We start from the raw sequence: 21,675 nt of genomic DNA, 5'->3' as shown, positions 1-21,675 counted from the left end.
CTCAGTGAAGTGCAATCCGTTGATTATTTTTCAGGAGGGGATATTTTTGCTGTGCTCTCCCGGCAACTTGGCTGCAGTCTCTGGGCCTTGGCTCCTGCAATGTTGTTTAGCCTGGGTCATAAAATTCTTCCTCCCCTGTGTGCCAGGGGAAAGAGGGAGCTTGTAGGTAGCTTTAGCAGATCCTCTCCTCAGCTTCCCAGTGCTCAGTTGCTTTGCTGTTCTCCAAACAGCCCCGCTTCCCAGCCTATACTTCTGGTACCTGATCTCCCTCCATCACCTTTATCTCTGCCCCTAGCCCCCACAATCTTACTTCCTGGGTGCAAACTGGACATTTTGGGCTCCCAGGCTTGAAGAAATAACTACCCTTAGTGGGGAAGGTTGCAGGAAGGGTTTGGTAGGCCAGGGAGACACACAAGAAAATGTCCAGCACCTGGCTTTAGTAAAATGCTGACTTATTCAGCAAAAATGCTGAATATTTTGGAACATGCCAAATTCCGTGTCTATAGAATTGTGGACCCTGATTGAGATGAATTAAACAGTTCACAGCTCTTAGGATTATTGTTTTAGGTTGTCTGCACTGTCAGGCCGGTATTACTGCATTGGTTTACGCTCAGTTAACTTCTTCAAGGTTATCTTCACGAACATAAGGGCTAATAACATAATGTGTCTTATACGGGAACAGATTCTGGAGATTAATTTTGTAACAAAAATTGAATTCCACAGTCATTGCATACACATGGCCCTGTCTACAGTACATGAATTAGTGTTTCCCCAAATAAATGTCCTATGCGGTGGTGGGGTTTCTACCACTTCCCTTGAGAGATTATTCAACAGCAATATGAGAAGAGTTGTATTGATATTTTATATATTTTCTTAATTTCATCACATTATAGTATGGATACTTCCTTGTACCATCCTGATATAACTTTCCCTCCTTGATGTCTTCTGCAGCATTCATATAGTTGTATCTCCTCTTTTATAGTCACCAAACCAAACTATGAATACTCAAGTCTTTCCTTGTAAGTAAGTCCTTCCAAATTCCTAATTATTAATCACTGTTGTTTCTGTTCTCTGAACTTCCTCCAATTTGTAAGGATCTTTCTGGCATTGATGTGTACAGAACTGCAAACAACATTTCATGTGCAGTTGTCTCAGAGATATATAGAGAAGGACCGTTGCTTCCCTGCTCCGTCATTGTTGTGTCTGAGCAGCCTAAATTTGTATTGGCCTATTTTGCTCCCATATTGTATTACAAACTTGTGTCTGATTTGGTTCCTTGTTCCATTCTGTGTCTTCTAGCCCTCTATCAGAAGTACTGCTTTCCAGATTATTTCCTCCCATTGAATATCTATTGTGACAGACCCAGACCAGTGGGGTACAGGAGTCTGGTAGAGGGCAAATATACCGGTCACTGGATGAGTAGTTTTCTGTTCCCTGAGTGACCAGAGCAGGGGCTGCACTAGAGTAATCAGGAACCTGCTAGAACCAATTCAGGCAGGCTAATTAGGACACCTGGAGCCAATTAAGAAGAAGCTGCTAGAATCAATTAAGGCAGGCTAATCAGGGCACCTGGGTTTTTAAAAAGGAGCTCACTTCAGTTTGTGGTGTGAGTGTGAGGAGCTGGGAGCAAGAGGTGCAAGGAGCTGAGAGTGAGAGGGTGTGCGGCTGGAGAACTGAGGAGCACAAGCGTTATCAGACACCAGGAGGAAGGTCCTGTGGTGAGAATAAGGAAGGTGTTTGGAGTAGGCCATGGGGAAGTAGCCCAGGGAGTTGTAGCTGTCATGCAGCTGTTACAGGACGCAGTATAGACAGCTGCAGTCCAAAGGGCCCTGGGCTGGAACCCGGAGTAGAGGGCGGGCCCGGGTTCCCCCCAAACCTCCCAGTTGACCTGGACTGTGGATTCGTCCAGAGGGGAAGGTCTCTGGGCTGTTCCCCAACCCACATGGTGAATCTCTGAGGCAAGAAAATCCGCCAATAAGCGCAGGACCCACCAAGATAGAGGAGGAACTTTGTCACACTTTGTAAATTGTATCTCAGTTTGTTATTTACTGCCCAAGTTTCTTCAGTCATCTGTGCTGTCTTACTATAAGAAACCTGAAAACTGGATATAGACATAGTACATCAAGATGGAGGTTAGCATGTTAAGAGAATGGAATGGCTCATCATCATTATCATCATCATGTTCCCTTTACGCCTCTGGTGTTTAGGGCAGTGACGAAGCTCCTCCACTCCTGTCTGTTTCTGGCAAGGCTTTCAATGGTTCACCAGCTGTGCCCCAGGTCTTTCAACTCGGCTTCCACAGTTTTTTGCCATGTTGTTTTGGGGCGGCCTCATTTTCGCTTGCCTTCAGGTGTCCATCTTATTGCTACTCTGGTGATGGAATCAGTTTCCATCCGAAGCATGTGGCTAATCCATCTCCCACACCTCCTGGCAATGATGGTGCTCATGTCCTCTTGGCTGCACTGGTCAATAGATCTTGGTTTGAGATTGATCTGGGCCAAAAGATATGGAGCCTATAATCTCTTGTTGATTGGTTTGAAACGAGCTTGATAGTAGTCAATGAAAGCAACTGCCAGTTGTTAAGTGGTTTACTAGATGTGGATCTGTCATCTCATCTCATTTCTTAGGTCCCAATTATGCAGTTGGTAGCTCACAGCAGACTGCTACTCTTGCACAGAGCCTCAGTCAAGTTAATGCAACTCTGCGTAGGCACAGCTATCCACCCACATGCTATTAATTGTAAGATGAGGGCTTTTGTGGGCACGTACATCACAAAAAGCAACAATAGAAATGACACTAGAGGTCACCCTTATGGTTGAATAGAAGGGTCAAGATTTTACAGAGCTGAAGACGGAAGTACACTCTCCCCCCTAGATGAGGGTGATATTAATAGAACCATCTTTACTAAACTTTTTCTCTCATAAAAGCTGAAATAGGGAGTGTTTTTATTCTCACTAGTTATTTTTTCCTCTTGGGTACCATAAACACATTTTAAACCAATAGTCAAGGATTGTAATGGTTGTGTGGTGTATACAAAAATGAAGTATCTGTGCCTATTGGTGTTCTGGAGCATCATAAACATTAGGCTATGAATTGGCAGATTATAGTTTACTGCTGGGTAGTCACTTCATAAATATTGTCATAATAAGTCATGTAACTGCAAATGCTTACGGTGTAATAATTAAGTATTTCTTCACTGGTGAATACTTCCCCACAAAGACTGTTCTGGCTTTGTTTACTGCCACTATGTTGAACAAAACGCTTGTTCTGAAACAACTGCAACCTAATTAATAGCTTTGTTTATATGTTGGCTATCCAAAGGGATTTCCACTAGTTTTGGTTCATTAGGCACCATTAACATGTTAGGTTCAGAATGCTATTTTATAAAGATGTTTTCACGTTATTAAACATGGTACAGTCATAATGATAGCTACTTAAAAGGTAGACAAATTAAAAATAGTCTTTCTTCCCCTACTGCTCACTCTCTTATGACTAAAGATAGTTCCTTTGTTGTAGCTCTAGAGTTAGCTTGCTATTTCTGATGTTTTATTGTTTCCTTTTAGCTTATATTACAGACCCCTTTCCTTTAAAAACCCTTTATGTCCACATACAATCCAATCTGACTTCTCTTGGAATGGTTTTGCTGTCCTTTCTAGATTGTATTAAGGAGAAGATTTACAAAGTGTCCCATAGGCTCAGCAAGCTTTACTAGTCCACATCGTTGGCTTGAGAATTCTGCAAGAATTTGCAGGGGGGAGAAACATAATACAGAAAGAATGAGAAATTTAATACCTATTGTGAGCCATTAAGAAACCTCTTTTCTTCAAGTCACTACACAGAGCTTTTCCTGGCTTGGAGCCACTTGCAGCTGGTTTCCAGTAGCTATGAGTGAGACTTAATCTTCTCTCACTACACTAGCAGCAAGAAAGACACCAACATGAAACTATTGCCTCTGCCTCCAAAAGATCAGAAGCATTGTACACCATTGAAAATAAGAACATAAGAACGACTGTACTGGGTCAAACCAATGGTGCATCTAGCTCAGAATTCTGTCTTCCAACAGTGGCCAATGCCAGGTGCTTCAGAGAGGCAGAACAGGCAATCTTCGAGTAATCCACTCCCAGCTTCTGGCAGTCTGAGTCTAAACGGCAGTGTCTATGGAAGAGATATTTTTAAACAAAAGTATACTTTAAAAAAAAAATCTGCATTCATATATACATGTACCTTATGGGAAGTGACCTATTAAAGAGGCTAGAAGGATTCTGGAATTGTAAAAAACAAAAGAAAACCAAAATAGTGTTCCGTATTCTTACAACAGCAAGAGACTGTTCTTCATTGTGGAAGTAGCACATGTGGTAGCCCTAAATAAATATATTCCGTATATGCAAACTAGCCTTAATGGATGATTCAGGTTAATAAACAAATTACTCAAAAGTCAGAGAATTTCAAAAGTTAAGGCTAAATAATTAACCTTAACTGTATTCCCTTTGTGCACATATTTTCAGATATGGGCTCTCAATATTACAATGTGTTATTTCTTAAATACAAATGTGTAACTGTGACAAAGTATGTAAAGCCCACACCAGGCAGGAAGGGGTTAAGGAGCTGCTCTGCGCTGGAGTGGTCCACACTTGTGAGTCATGTCAAGAATGGAGGAGGAGGAGGAGCTCTGGGAGGAGAACTGAATGCTCAACTTCCTAGCTCCCAGGGAAAAGCCTGGCAGAAAGCAGAGCCTACACCCTCACTGAAAAGAAGGCCCAAGTCACATGAGGCAAAGGAGGCTGTATCTTATTCCTTCCATTGTTGGTGAACCAGTGGACGTGGAGCTGGATTGTAAGCCATCCAAGGCCACTCTGAAGGAGGAGAGGCCAATGGCCTGTCTGGGACTGTCTATATAGTCCCTTTTCCTTCACTTATGTTGCTACTCCTAAGTTGTTTGTTCCCTGGGATCCCGAAAGGGGTAAGCATCCTAAGGAACTTGGCCGGAGGGCTGAGAATCCAGCCCCTTCGGAGTGCTATTGAGTGCCCCCACTTAAGTGACCAGACCCAGAATAAGCATACAACTCTGTCAACACTCCAACACGGTGTTGTTGAGGGGGCATAACCCTGAAAATAACATGATACAAATTGCAGGGGTGCGGGGGGGGGAGGGGGGTAAGAGTAAAAATACAAAAATGGAAATGAGCTATTTATCTTCCAGGACTTGTAATTTTCTACACCTTTCATATTTTTCTGCTTCTTATGAAAACTGCCTCCAATTCTAGGCCATCCCAAGTTTATGCTGCCTCAAATTATAGGCTTTCAATAACTTATCAGGATGTAAGTGCAGACTTCAAACATAACTTTAGACTTGCTGAACTGACTTTCTTCAAGCTGGGCTTGTTTTATAAATCTCACCAAAATCTAATAACTAGAGCTAGGCAGGAAACTGTTTTCTTGCCTTGTGAAAATTTCAAATATTTTCCCATTATATACCAGACAGAACCATGACCTTTTAAAAATTTTGGTGAGAGAGAGTAACACCAACCCAGAATAGTCCATTGGTGTTCCACTTTGTATTAAATATTCATTAGTACAGAGAGCAAGAGAAAGAGACTGATTTTATATCCCACTGGTTAGGGCACTGCTCTAGGATGTGGGAGACCTAGGTTCAAATCCCATCTTCAGATATACAAAGTGGAACCGCTCTGACAGAAGACACTGAGAGAGAATCACCCAGAATACCCAATAGTCTCATAGACTTTAAGGCCAGAAGACACCATCATGATCATTTGCTCTGACCTCTTGCACATTTCAGGCCATAGAACCTCACTCACCCACTCCTGTAATAGACCCATGACCTCTGACTCAGTTACTGAAGTCCTCAAATCATGATTTAAAGACTTCAAGTTACAGAGAATCCACCATTTACACTAATTTAAACCTGCATGTGACCTGCATGCCCCATCCTGCAGAGGAAGGCAAAAAACTCCCAGGGGCTCTGCCAATCTGACCAGGGGAAAAAATTCCTTCCCAACCCCATATATGGCAGTCAGTTGAGCATTTCGGCAGGATCCACTAGCCAGACACAAGGAAAGAATTTTCTCTGGTAACTCAGAGCCCTTGTCATCTAGTGTCCCATCACTGGCCACTGGGGATACAGTAACTCCTCACTTAATGCTGTAGTTATGTTCCTGAAAAATTCGACTTTAAGCGAAACGATGTTAAGCGAATCCAACTCCCCCATAAGAATTAATGTAAATGAGGGGGTTAGGTTCCAGGAAATTTTTTTCATCAGACAAAAGACTATATTTTATATATATATATATATATATATATATATATATATACACACACAAGTTTTAAACAAACAATTTAATACTGATACACAGTGATGATGCTTGTGAAGCTTGGTTGAGGTGGAGGAGTCTGAGGGTGGGATATTTCCCAGGGAATGCCTTACTGCTAAATGATGAACTAGCAATTGGCTGAGCCCTCAAGGGTTAACGCTCACACTCTACAAGGCAGCAGGAATGGAGGGAGGGGAGACCACATTGCGGACAGAGACACACACCGTGTGTGTGAGCAAGAGAGATGCGCATTTCCCCTTTAAGTACACTGCCTTGTTAATTAGATCAGCTTGCTGAAACCGCAGCTGCTGACAGCAAGCTCCCTCCGTCCTGAGCCCTGTCGTGTGTCCCCCCTGCTCTATGGAAGATGGGGTAAGCAGGGTGCAGGAGCAGGGGGGAGGGGGACACCCTGACATTAGCCTCCCTCTTCCTCCCCTTCCCCCCGCATATCAAGCAGGAGTCTTGGGGAGCAGCTCCAAGGCAGAGGGCAGGAGCAGCACATGGTAGTGGGGGGAGGGACAGCTGCAATTGCTAGCCTGCTGGGCAGCTGCTGCACAGGGAACTTAGGGGAGCGGGGAGCTGTTGGGGGGGCTGCCGGTCCACCCTGGTTCCAAGCCCCCACCAGCTAGCTGCAACGGGCTGCTCTTCCTGCAAGCAGTGGACAAAGCAGGCAGCTGCCAAACGACGTTAGAAGGGAGCATTGCACAACTTTAAACGAGCACGTTCCCTAATTGATCAGCAACGTAACAATGAAACAACGTTAACCGGGACGACTTTAAGTGAGGAGTTACTGTATTTGCCACTAGCAGTTGAAGATTGGCTACATGCCATTGTAGGCAGTCTTCTCATACCATCCCCTCCATAAAGTTATCAAGCGCAGTCTTGAAGCAAGTGAGGTTTTTTGCCTGCCCCTCTCCCCACCCGTTGCTCTTGTGTCAGTGTTGGTGCTTAACTTAAATAACTCCTCCCTCTCCCTGGTATTTATCACTCTGATATATTTAAAGAGAGAAATCATATCTCCCCTCAGCCTTTTTTTTCATTAGACTAAGCAAGCCAAGCTCTTTGAGTTTCCTCTCATAAGGTAGGTTTTCCATTCCTTAGATCATCCTAGTGTCCTTTCTCTGCACCTGTTCCAATTTGAATTAATCTTTCTTAAACATGGGAGACCAGAATTTCACATAGTGTTCCAGATGAGGTCTCACCAGTGCCTTGTATAATCTCTACTGATGCATCCTAGGACTTCATTAGCTTTTTTCACAGCTGCATCACATTGGCAGCTCATCCTGTGATCAACCAATACACCCAGGTCTTTCTTCTCCTCTGTTGCTTCCAACTGATAAATCCCCAGCTTACAGCAAAAATTCTTGTTGTTCATCTGTAAGTGCATGACCTTACACTAATAAATTTCATCTCTTTTGTATTACTCCAGCTTCAAGGTCATCCGGATCTTCTTGTATGATATTCTGATCCTCTTCCGTATTGGCAATACCTCCCAACTTTGTGTCATCTGCAGATTTTATTAGCACACTCCCACTTTTTGTGCTAAGGTCATTAATAAAAATGTTAAATAAGGTTGGTCCCCAATCCCTGAGGAACTCCACTAGTAACCTCCCTCCAGCCTGAGAGATCACCTGTCAGTATGACCCGTTGTAGTCTCCCCTTTATCCAGTTCCTTATCCACCTTTCAATTTTCATATTAATCCCATTCTTCTCCAATTTAACTAATAATTTCCCATGTAGAACTGTATTAAATGCCTCACTGAAATATAGGTAGATTAGATCTACTGCATTTCCTTTGTCTAAAAAATCTGTTATCTTCTCAAAGAAAAAGATCAATTTGGTCTGTCACCATCTACTTTTTGTAAAAACATGTTGTATTTTATCCCTATTACTGTTTATCTCTATGTCCTTAAATACTTTCTCTTTCAAAATTTGTTCCAAGACCTTGCATACAATGGAGGTTAAACTAACAGGCTTCCTGGATCACATTTTTTCCCTTTCTTAAAAATAGGAACTACATTAGCAATCCTCCAGTGATAGGGTACAACCACTGAGTTTACAAATTCATTAAAAATCCTTGCTATTGGACTTGCAATTTCATGTGCCAGTTCCTTTAATATTCTTGGATGGAGATTATCTGGGCCCCCTGATTTAGTCCCATTAAGACGTTTGAGTTTGACCTCCACCCTCGGATGTGGTAATTTCTCCTTCATATCCTCATTTCCATTAGCCCCCCTGCCACTACTCCCAAATTCCTCATTACCCTTATTAAAAACTGAGGCAAAGTATTTGTTTAGGTTTGGGCCATGCCTGGATTAGCTTTAATCTCCACCACATCTTCAGTGCTTCTTTCCTCCTTTTCTCTTGATTTATATGGCTATAGAACCTTTTACTATTGGTTTTAATAATTTCTTTTGCAAGGTCCAATTTTGCCTGGCTTTTGGCAATTCTCACTTTTCCCCTACACTTTCTGAGCTCCAAGGTCACTTACCTTGCTGATCGATCTCATCTTCCATTCCTTGTAGCTTTCTGCTTTCTCTTAATCACCTGTTTGAGATGCTTGTTCATCCAGCTTGGTCTAGAATCCTTCTCTATGAATATTTTCCCCTTCTTGGGATGCAGGCTTCAGATAGTTTCTGCATCTTTGACTTGAAGTAATTCCAAGCCTCTTCCACATTCAGGTCCTGGAGTTCTTCAGTCCAGTTCCCTTCCCTAATTCCCTTAATTTTTTTAAGTTTGCCCTTTTGAAATCAAGGGTCCTCATTGCAGATCTATTTTTGTTTATCTTTCCATTTAGTTTAAAATGAATTAGCTCATGATCACTTGAACCAAAGTTCTCTCCTACAACTAGTTTTTCTGTGAGGTCCTCACTATTCACCAATAAAAATTCTAAAATGGCATCACATCTTGTAGATTTGGTGACTGTTTGGTGAAGAAATATGTCAGCTATCACATCTAGGAAAATATGGGTCCTACTATTATTAGTATCACTTGTCCTCCAATCTATATCTGAGAAATTAGTCTCTCTAAATCACACAATTCCCAGTAGTATTTATTTAATTAAAAGCATTAAAGAAGTCTCTCTCCATCTCCAAATTGGATCCTGGGGGTCTGTAGCAAGCACTAACCCAGGGGAGCCTCTGGTAGCTTTCTTCCCCAAAGTGATTTTGGGCCCAAACAGACTCTGTTTTATCCATTCCATCACTTCTAATTTCTTTACAGTCTACCTCATCATTAATATACTATACTACTCCATCACCTTTACCTTTATTTCTGTCTTTCCTGGATAGCACATACCCTTCAATACCTGTACTCCAATCTTTACTATTCCAGCATGTTTCTGTTATCCCTATAATATCTGGTTTCACTTCCTGCACCAGTAGTCCTAGTTCCTCCATTTTGTTACCCAGGGTCCTTGCATTGGTGTATAAACATCTGTTTTTTCTGCTTGGCTTCACCCAGATTCCTCACTCAATTAGGTACAGTCATTCTACTGCCAGTATCGCCTACCTGGTAGCTTCATTGGTATTGGCACTATCTTTTCTCTTGATGTCCATTCTCCTACCCTCTATTATTTCTTTGTCCGTTGCTGTATTCTCTCTTACTTGATTTTCCTCCAGATCAATGTTAGAATTAGGCATGGACATTACGTGAGCATCTCCCAACCAGCTCACCTGAGTTCCTAGTTTAAAGTTCTTTTAATCACTTGTACCAAGTTCCATCCCAGAAGTCTATATCCCTCCCTACTCAGATGGAGTCCATCCCATGAGAACAGACCTCTGTCCATGAATGCCTCCCAGTGGTCGAACATCCCAAAGCCCTCCTTATACCACCACTGCCTGAGCCATCTGTTGATCATCATCATTTTGTTTTGCCTTTGTTCTCCTTCTCTAGTCTGGTAATTAGGGCACTCAGCTGGGAGGTGGGAGAACAGCAGAACAGGGACTTGAATGTAGGTCCCCCCACCCCAGGTGAGTGGTATAACCAATGGGCTATACAGAATGGGGGAGGTCTGTCAGACCAGAAATTCCATCCTGGACCTGAGAAACCTTTTGTGGTTAACATTTCATCAAAACCGGTACATTTCTGCAAAATGTTTGGATTTCAGTGAATCAACATTATCTCATGAAAAACTGTTCTGTTGAAATATTCCTGACCAGCTCTACTAAAACCAAGCTAAATTAAAAGAAAATCTGCTGATAAGTTTCAAGGTGCAACCGTTTGCATTCAGTATATGCACTGAGAATGAGATATCCTAACAAAACCATTGTGCACAAAGAAATTGTAGAAAAATTCTGACCCTAGTGCTGAACTGGTGACTTTAAAGTGGAGTTCTACCCTCAGCAAAAACCTGTGCAACCCCATTAGCCTAAAAAGGGGCATAATCTGAAGACAGTGGGATGCATGCATGCTGAAGGCTTAATATGTCCTGCAGAAACTTCAGTAGTGATGCAAGACTAACTGTCAGAGCCAAGGATGAGTTTGTGGGCTGTTATTTGGTATCAACATGGTCACTTGCAACCTTAGCAAATTTGACATTAAAATCAGTGGCACTGGTAATGTGGACCCCTACAACTGATATTTTTACAGTTTGGAGTGAAATCACACTTAACTAAACTTAACTAAAACAAACAAAACTGGCTTAAACCACATATCTAAATGCAATCTGCAAAACAAAACAAGTTTGATATTTCCTTCATAAGTGATGATAGTACTTGGTAAGGATAGTGAAAGTAACCAGAACACATTTCTAATTGGAATAGGGGGGACAAGTTGTTGCTGGTTTTTGTTTAATGCTCAAATATTTAAATGGCTAGATTGAGTTGGCTAAAACTTTCAACAATATTCATGTTTAGGCTGAGTCCAAGCATGGAAAATTTTAGATCAAGGACATTTTTGAGAAAGTCATGAGCAAATATAAAAGTTAGGTTAGTGTAAAAATGGTAAATCTTCTATTCACACCCACTATAATAATCTGTTCTATTTTTGAAAAGGAACGAAGCTTAACTGAAAGAGAAAAAGGAAGAACAGAATTCTTTATACCCAACTACAGACAGAGTTGGCCTTAGGAATTGTTTTAATTCTAGTCTGTTCCATCCCTAAAGCCATATTTCTGGTTTCATAATCCAGGTCACGCCTTAAGATTATCTCCACTATATCTTTCTTAATTACAAATATGTTTATCAAAACTTCAAACACTTGAAATCATTGAGAGAGGAGTTGTATTGTGTAAGATGATACTTTTCCAACACAATCACATCAATGAGTAATAATATTTTGCATTTATATAGAACCTTTCATCTGGAAATTTCAAAGCTCAGTACAAACATTAATTAATTAAACCTCAACAACCCCTCGAGGTAGGGAAGTATTCAGAGTTATTGAAACTAGAATTGGAAAAGACTTGTTAGGTCAGATCATCTAACCCATCTCCTGTAATAACAATACCATAATAATATTCTTCCCATGTTACAGATGGGTAAATTGAGGGACACAGAGATTAAGGGACATGCCCAAAGTCACAGTGAGCCATCAGCAGAACTAAAAATACTCGAGTCCTGACGCTTTTGTCCGATCTGAACCCTACATCATGGTGCTTTTCTATGAGGAAAGCCTTATAGGAATCTTTGAAGTGCTGAGAAATATTTGCCAAATTTCTGAATTATAGTGATGTTTCCCTCCTGGAGACTTTCATATCAGTGGAATGTTTCTTTGATATGGAAACTGTGTGTGCAAACAATACTTCATCTTCTAATGTAAAAAAATGTAGTTCACCGTTCTGGTAAAAGGGAATTTCAAAGTTATGGGGAGTGTTACTTTGTTGTACAGAAAACATGTTTTGATTACATCCTGAAATGACTAATATCCAGGCAGACAATGTGAAAGTACTGTAATGTACTTCACAGCCAGAGCGCAAGAGTTCAGACAGCAATAAGCCAATATCCATTGTTCTGTTGGGAAATGCTTAGACTCAGTCTGATCCACTCTATTTTATCAGCAGCTGTTATACCAATCTGGCCTCATGTCTGTCCGTAAGTACCAAGCAGAGGTAACAAAATATAACATCATTTATCCTACAAAGGCCATGGCGTTTTTAGAAGCATGAAAAACAAGAAATGATATTCTTGAAGGAGAAACGAAGAGTGACACATGTTCTGTGGTGTTGGTGTATTCTCTTTAAAGTGGTGGATCCATGTGTAGAGTTGTTCTTTGTTTTTTAAATTGAAAGCATTTGCCAGTTTATATTGAGGAAACCATTGAAATTTCTCATTACTCAACCAATTTACAAATGATTTTTTTTATCTATTGTTCGTGTAAACTAGAGTTATGTTCTCTGTCAATAAAAGTAATTTCTTAAGCTCTCTAGTGAATCTCTTTCATTCTAGATGTCCCCATGTTTTTTGTTGTTTTTAATGTATTGTGCCCTTGGTAAAGTTTATTCCAGGTTCCTATATATTGTTGTGCTTATCTTGCATGTATGGATGAGTTTACCAGTTTGAATGGGGGAAGCTGGTAGATAGGATAAATGCTGTGTTAGCACCACTCTGAATACAATGGTTTACAGGCTCATCTTTTGCTTTTTGTGTTAATGGAAATCATTGGCTGTCATTATTATAGATAATCTTACAAGTTCTTTTAAGCTGACCGTATAGGCTATTTGATCTTGTAGAAAAGTGTGAAGTTAGTTGCAATGCAGTTTCTTGTAGAAGCTGAGCATATCACCAGGAAAGTTGATTCTCTCTGCCCGAATGTTTCTGTCTAGAATCATTTATTTGGTGAAGAGCTACTGCCTAAAGGATATACTGACTCTTGCAAGCATTACCATGAGACAGAAGCCCTGCATGTGCAAAAGCTGGCTGAGATAGATCATCTGGCCAAGACTGTAGAGTTTGCTGGACCCCAGCATGAACTGGGAAACCATGAAACATCCTGAGGAGCAGAAGTTGTTCCATTTGCATGCACAGCTTGAAATCCAAAAGTGGAGAGAACTGCAATGAGGGTATAAAATGTATACAATATTATATAGAAAAGCACAGAAACCCAAGAAGCATCTGATCTTATAGTGATCCTGGATCATGAATTGATCAACTGGGTAAGGTCAGTGGGAAACATCACAGTTCTAGTGCCATTGACACCAATCAAAACAGATGACCTACTGAAAGAATACAAAGATGTTTTTAAGGGTTACAGCAGTTATTTGGGGGCAAAATTTTCAAACCTCCGAGCCTAAAGTCAGGCTCCTAAATCCATATTTAGGCACCTGAATAAATGACCCTGTTATTCAAAAGTACTAAGCATCAGCAGCTTCTATAGAGGTTAGGTTTCTAGTTTTGAAAATATTGGCCAGAGAACACCAGATTAAGGTCTAGATTCCAATAGGTCTCAGAGTATGTACCAGGGTCCAAGAAAAATCGCACTTGTACTGCAACACAAAAATCAATCAGCCAGGTAATGAAATATTGAAACTGGAACATGTAGAGGTAATTGTCAAAGTAGATGACCCTACAGAGAAGGTGATTGAATTCTGCAGTGGTAGAGGAGAAGCTGCACACAGGAGAGCTACAGCTGTGCTGAGTTCCATGACCAGGGCCGGCTCCAGGCACCAGCGAAGGAAGCAGGTGCCTGGGGCAGCCAATAGAAAGGGGCGGCACTCCGTCCGTTATTGGGGCAGCGGGTCCTTCAGTCCCTCTCTTCCTCTTCAGCGGCAACTCTATTGCTCCGCTTCAGTCTTCGGCGGCAGCTCAATCCCTGCGCTTCAGACTTTGGCAGCGGGTCCTTCACTCCCTCCCTTCCTCTTCGGTGACACCTCAATCGGGTTTTTCTTTTTCTTTCTTAGCCGCTTGGGGTGGGAAAAAGGCTGGAGCTGGCCCTGTCCATGACACCTGAACAAGGGAATCAAATGGGACCATTACCAGAGGCATACATTTGATGAAGTGACAAGTACATTCTTGGGATACCCAGTTTTCCAGTGTCTGAAAGGCAAGTCTGGAAAAACTGGAAAAGAAATTCAGTACTTATCGCTAGAGCTGGTTGGAAAAATTTTGACAAAACGTTCTGCCATCAGAATTTGCCAATACATCAAAATCAAAACATTTTGCAGAAACTGTTCAGTTCTGACAAAATCCTGCTGGAAACCAGGCAGGATTCCAGCCAGGTTGTCTCTTCGGCAGTCTTCCTGGCATGCTTCTGAGGAGCCTGAGCTTCCAGGCTCCCAGCTACTTCGCAACCCACCAGGCTCATGAGTTCTTGGCAGCCCAGGATTTCTGGGTTCCCTGCTCCTCGGCAGCCCACCAGGTGGGCTGTCCCGGAGCTGGAACTTCCAGTAGAGCTGGGCTGAAAATTGGAACAAAACCAAATTTGGAAATCTCAAAATTCTCCACAAAATGGAATTACCATTCTCTAGCCAGGTTTACTAACCATGTTTACTATCCCACAAGGGAGAGACTTATTTACCTGCTTACTGTTTGGTATTCATTCAGCTCAAGAAGTGTTTCAGAAGACCCTGGATTAAAGCTCTGCAGTGCTTTGTGGGGCTGAGGAGGACATATTGATGTTTGTGCTTTGTGCTGAGGAAAACAATGCCGAGCCATGTGCTATGCTCCAGATATCTGGACAAATGTATTATCAAAACAACTGAAATAAAGTATGTCAGTCACATTCCCTCAGCTGAAGGCATCAGACCTGGCCCAGCAAACTCAGCAGCAATCTCTAAAATGAGACAGTCAGAATCCTGCTGAGCTTGAAAAGAAAATTGTTGATTTGCCTTGCCAAATTCAAACCACACCTCTCAGATGAGTTGGCATCACTGAGAGATCTCCTAAAGAAAGAGTCAGACGAAGTTTCAATAGGACGCCCAGCAAGGTTCTGCCATCACCTAAATGAAACAATTAATTGCTAATGCAAGCACATTGGGCTAAAGCAGTGTCTCTATGTGGAAGCATCGAAGTGAAGACTTGGATTTGAGTTACTGCAAGAAGTGAAGACTGTTTCATGCATTCAAGTCTCTCATCTCCACAGAAATAATCTATGTCCAGATTGAAAAAGAAATTCATGCAGTTGTGTTCGTTGTGAGCACTTCCATCAATACAATTTGGGGAGAGGGGAGAAGGACAATGGAGTCAGATCTTTTGGAGGCAACCACAGGTAATAAAACCCACATAGCAGCAGCACCAGACTAAAAAAAAAATGATTTTTTTTTTGCTCCTGCAGAAACCCAACATTATTGTTAAACACCGACCAGAAAACGACATACCAGTTACTGAAACCTTAAGCAGATAATTTCTGGCATAACATGGCAATTTGCAAGAGTCATTTGAGCCACAAGTTCATTGTCAAGCATGAAAATGGCTGAACTAAGGGTCGCAACCAAGCTAGGTCTCCATTTATCTACACTGAAGAAACCTATCATTGCTGGCTGGTCATAAGAAAATGTTTGTCACAGTTGTTGGAGTTCTGGACATTCTATGAGTAGCTAGTAGTTATGTATGATCTGACTCCTACAGGTGAAATATTTGTGGTTTCATGGTCACTGAGCTTGGAAAGGACATGGATAATTCTTTCAGGACACACTGTGATAAAGTAGTGCATGGCTCAAGCTTTGCTCTTTGGTCTCTTAAGAATGGACAAATAGAAGGCGTGCTAAAGTTTGTGCTGCTGTGAGAAACCTGCAAGTGAAACTCTTGGAAGCATGTAATCCCTTAACATACTGTCTTGCCCATGGCGGGAGGTGGTAGCTGACCTTTGCACGCTGTATAGTGAAAACGATGTGAATCTAGTAGTATATTATAGATGTTGTTTTGAGTTGCAGAGACTGAAGAATGCAAAAACTTCCACAGTGGCTGGTACACATAGACATCTTTGCCCAACACAGAAAACATGAGGTGTTGGTATCAGACGATGGCCACCAGTGTAGGGATTTCAGCAGTTTGCACAAGCTGCTGAATTCTTTCCCACAAAGCTATGTATTATCTAGAGTCTTGGATAAAATATATTTCTTATAATTATGATGCAATTAAAAGTGTCTCCTAGGTACTCCTCTCTTGCCAGCATTTTGTTGAAGATCAGCTTGATGTGTCCTCTGAGGATAACTCTGTTTAAAGTATTTTTCCCTAGTAGGATTTTGAACTTTATAATAATTTTGTTTAGTTATGTTCTCCCTAAATCCAAATTAATTCAGATATATTCCCCAGGAGAAAATTTGCTTGAATTAGTTTCCTTTTTAATAGGAAATAAAAACATTTATGGTCAACTCTTGAATGTCCAGTTTTCCCTGTGGCTATACGGTGAATATTATTCATTCTTTAATAATTGAAATACACCACCACTCCCTTGTAATCTATTTTTCTCAGAATGTTTTATAACTGTAGTGATTCTATTTGTTTGGCTGCTTTCATTGTTGAAAGTTAGAAAATAATATATACAAATTTAAAAAAAAACAGTTTTATCTTTTGTCTCTCTGTTGGATAGCCACAGTTACACAATATTTGTTAGACCACTTTCAAAGGCTGTATGCTTTACCTTAATCTGTGGCTTGTGATACATTAGCTTGATGAGGTAATGCAGGTAACACAGATCATGTAAGAAGAAAAGTATTATTCACTATCAAAATTAATATTTATATAGAGTATGGTGAATGTATGTCATTTGAATTCACCAAGTCCTGCATAACTCAGTAATGTGGGACAGATACAGGGATATACAAAGAAACATAAATAGTTCACATGCTTTGTCACTTACGTTTCGATGCATAAATCCAATCTTGTTTTTATATAGTATGTACTTTCTTTGTCTTCAAAGTCTTTTAAACCCCTTTTACTCTTTGCCAAAAAGACCTCTAGATTTAACATAACTTTTCTTTATCCTGTATTTTATACTTTGGCTTATATTTTTCTACATTTGTTAAGTGAGCTGCAAAAGTAAGCATGAATACAGAACGAGCAACCAGAATGTGCTCAATGTCCAAAATAATCAGTCTGTGAGGGGAGTTCAATACATAATAAATTTAAACTAATCTTAAGCAAAAAGTAATGTTCCTGAAGTCTGCTGGCCAGTTTTCTTTGCTGTGGACACTCAGAATGCATCATTCTTTGAGATCACAGGTAGTGAAAAAATCTACTATTGCACAGAGTGGGCCCAGGTTAATAAATAAAAATGAAATTATAAAAAATAATCCTTAAAAATTGCACCAGTTAAGGGGAGAAAACATACTATTACAATAGATACCAGAGAAAAAATGGCCAACAAACTTGTGCCATTAAAAAAAAAATCTTTATATAAAAAAGTAGCTCAGAAATATTTTTGTGGCAAAAGCAAATAGCCCCCAGAGGCTGGCTAGAGAGGCCATGGGGAGGATATATTTTTGTATGGATAACACTGCACTTCCAAATTTGCTTTTGCAAGTCACTGTAAAATTGCTGCTTTCCTCTAATTTTGTTAAATCCTTTCCCACTCTTTTCTCTGTTGATCTCTCTCTCTTTGTCAAACTAAACTTTAGTAGTGCCTTCTATCCAATGTGGTACTATTCCTTTTTGGTAACTCTCACACTAAGGGTAGGTCCACACTACCCGCCCGATTCGGCGGGTAGAGATCGATCTTCTGGGATCGATTTATTGTGTCTCATCTGGCCGCGATAAATCGATCCCAGAAGCGCTCCCCCGTCGACTGCGGAACTCCTGCTCGCCGAGAGGAGGAAGCGCTGTCGACGGGGGAGCTTGTCTGCGCCACGTGGACCCGCAGTAAGCAAACTTAGTTCAATCTAGGAAACGTCGACTTCAGCTACGCTATTCTCGTAGCTGAAGTTGCATTTCCTAGATCGATCCCCCGCCCCAGTGTGGACCAGCCCTTAGTTGTGTGTGATGGGGTGGATGACAACTATTCACCCCAAGAAGACTCCACAACTCAGATTAAACATTCGGTGGTTCAGAAATGGCTAGGGGGCTCCATTCAAGAACCAAGAGACACATTTACACATTTTTAAAGTAAAAACTGTAAGGCCAATACTGCCTGAGTACAAATGGCATTCTGGGCAGAAATAAATTATAATCACATGCACTTTGCATATTAAGGTGGATCGATGTCTTCCATTAACTTTAAAGATTACCTTTCATATAGTCCTGTGGGTGATCACCAAGATCCTATCTTGTAAACTCGTACTCATGTGAGTTATTCTTACTCAGGACAATAGCCCCATGAAAGTAAATGACAAGATTAGACATAAGGGTCTGAGGGCTGGTCCACACTGGGGCGGGGGATCGATCTAGGAAACGCAACTTCAGCTACGAGAATAGCGTAGCTGAAGTCGACGTTTCCTAGATCGAACTAAGTTTACTTACTGCGGGTCCACGCGGCGCAGGCAAGCTCCCTCGTCAACAGCGCTTCCTCCTCTCGGCAAGCAGGAGTTCCGCAGTCAACGGAGGAGCGCTTCTGGGATCGATCTCTACCCGCCGAATCGGGCGGGTAGTGTGGACCTACCCTGACTTTCCTCAGCTTTGCTCCTTGTGTAGTCATGTATACCAGGGCAGAATGAGTGCAAAGTGGGTAAAAAATGCTGCCAAATCAAAATGGTTGCTTTTACACTCACTTTGCACAGGCGTAAATTAATGATGCACAAGGTGCAAGGCAGTGGAGAATCAGGCCCTAATTTATATACCACTACTTTGGGTTTATAAAGCGTTTTTATCCAAAGATCTCAAATAACTTTACAAGCAGTTCATAATCCTTACAACATCCCTGTGAGGCTACAAATAGTGAAACTGAGGCACTGAGAAATTAAGTGATTTGTCTTAGGTGTCAGATAAAATCTGTGTCAGCACTTACACTGAAATCAAGATCTGACTTCAGTCTAACACCAACACCTGCCTGAGCCTCCATGCTTATTTTACTCATGTCTGATCTTGCTAACTGAGAGTCTGTCTGGCTTTTCTGGACCAAATTCAACAGGTACAACTACCTGGGAAAGTGTCTGGGCTGAATTTAGCCATATTGCACGGTGATATGAGTTACACTTTGGATGTAATTTGATCAGAAGATAAGTGTGAGTGGTTAAGGGCTAGATTCTGTCTTTCTTACACTGAGTAGCAGCTTATTTTGCGAATAATGATATTGATTTGAATAGGTCTAACTCTTGGAGTAAAGTACTACTCATTCTGAGTGTGACTTTTGGCCAAAGTATTTTATTTATTTTGATTTTTATATTTGGCCACTTGAAGAGTGCCTATCTTTTACTCTAGGCATTCATGGACTATTCTTAAATATATAAGCACCAAATAGACCATACCTATAGCCCCTCTCTCCTTTAACCATTAATCAGTATTCATATCTACTAATGATAATCCGACAGTGAAAAACATATTTTAAATTAAGAACTCCCACCGCAGCCTTCCTGTTTCCTCACAGCTAGCCTCGCATGCTGCTCCAAAGATTGATAAACTAGAGCTGTTTTAAACTAAAGTAGAGAGTGAATTCCAAAGCTGAAGAGTGTGTATGGATAATGCCACATCAGCTGCTGCCCTCTGATACTGGGGGCTCCATCTCATCTGTCCCCTTTGAATGCAGCTGTGGCAATAATATGGCACAGGAGAGATGCAGTCTTTCAATAAGTAGCTCCCAGGCCATTTAGGGCTTTTATAGGTCAAAAGTTTTCAATTTTATCCAGTAGTTTGTTTTTTGTAATGTTCACAAAGTTCTTTGTAGCTTTAGCACAATCTGTATTCCATAATAGTATAAAACAGTATTTTACATAGGAAATAGCTTCATTTTATCTACATAGTTCTTCACGAGAGAGAGAGAGAGAGAAAGCGTCCTATATTTAGAGAACATGCTTCGTCTTTGATTTCATAAGGAGAGGTTACATAATAAAGTGCATATTCAAGGCACCTAACTTGGAATGCCAAATTATAGGTCATCTTAATTATTATGTACGTACTGTATATATGATAGATTCAATTATCCTTAAATGCTTAAGAAAGCTGCATTTAACTATGATTTACTGTAGTAAATGAAAGATTGCAATGAAAATTATGTTTTTAATTTATCCTTAAATATGCAAATTAATAATGATGGGTGTAAGAATATTAAAATATCTGCATGTATAATTAATACCTGCCCAGGTGACATACTTTGAGCATTTATTATAGAGTAAGAGTGATTTATGTGCTGTGTAATATAACTTGAGCTTGAAAAAGTTTTCCATTAACACTTTGTACATCCATACACATAACAGTACTGGATATATATTGTTCTCTAGAGGAATTCATTGCATATACTTTGCATTTTTCTTTACTGTAGAAGCTTTTTTAAATGGAAAAAAGTCTATGGCTACTTGTCTGCAAACTGTTTTTGTAATAATTGCTACATATGATCTTGATTATCATATGTTCAAATATAATGTATCATATTATACTTCTAAATGTATAATAACTGGTACATTATAATTTAACTGGTAGCTTAGAGCTGGGAGTTTGAATTTCCCAATGCTAGGTCCAGATGTTTAAAACACATTAGCAGAAAGAATCAACAATGCCTAATTCTTACATGGGACTGCCACATCGATCAGTCCATTGGTCCAGTTAGTCCTGTATTCTGTCACTGACCGTCACCAGTACTAGCAGCTTTAGAGAAAACTATGAGAAACCCAACAGTTCTGGAATTACCTATTTCATGGGCCATTTCCTCCTAACCCCTAAGAGTAAGAGTTTGACTTACAATCTGAAATATGACAGCTTATATTGCTTCCTACCTTTTTTTTAGTATTTACTATTATAATTCTGTATGTTCTTGTTATCCATATAAACATGCAATCCAGTCTTGAATCCTCCTAACCTCTTGGCCTCAATGATATCTTGTCACAATGAGCACTATAGGCAGGTTAGACGTTGTATGAAGCGGTTTCCTCATCATCGTTTTGAATTTGCCACCGTTCAGTTTCAATGAGTGTCCGCTGGTCTTGTGTTATGAGACAGGGAGAACATGTCTTTGAGGTACCTTCTCCATACTACTTACTATTTTGAATACTTTTATCATGTTCCCTCTTATTCATCTCTTCTTTAAAGTAAATAATCCCAACTTCTTTAACATCTCTCCATATGAGTTTTTGTCTCTCTAATCATTCTCATCATCTGTCCCTGTCTTCCTGATGTATCCTTTTTGAAAACTGAGTACAGTATTCCAGGTGAGTGCATATCATTGATTTATATAATAGAAAAATATTTTCTATATTATTTTCCATTCAATTCCCTTCTGCATCCTAATATTTTGTTTGATATCGACTGCTACGGCACTTAGATATAGTTTGTACACCATGATATCCAAGTCTTTTTCCTGAGTCATATAATTAATTTAGAGCCCA

At 40.5% G+C, this 21,675-nt stretch overlaps 1 protein-coding gene across 1 annotated transcript in view; it reads left to right on the top strand.

Annotated features, from left to right (window-relative positions):
• The window catches only part of ABCC4 (ATP binding cassette subfamily C member 4), a 192,892-nt gene that overhangs the window by 157,782 nt on the left and 13,435 nt on the right, over nucleotides 1-21,675 (top strand). The window lies entirely within an intron of this gene.

Source organism: Terrapene carolina, unplaced genomic scaffold (assembly GCF_002925995.2).
Source record: "Terrapene carolina triunguis isolate 2854851 unplaced genomic scaffold, T_m_triunguis-2.0 Scaffold21, whole genome shotgun sequence".
NCBI lineage: Eukaryota > Metazoa > Chordata > Testudines > Emydidae > Terrapene > Terrapene triunguis.
Note: the sequence above shows the minus strand (reverse complement) of the source record. Positions and strands in the feature narration are given on the sequence as shown.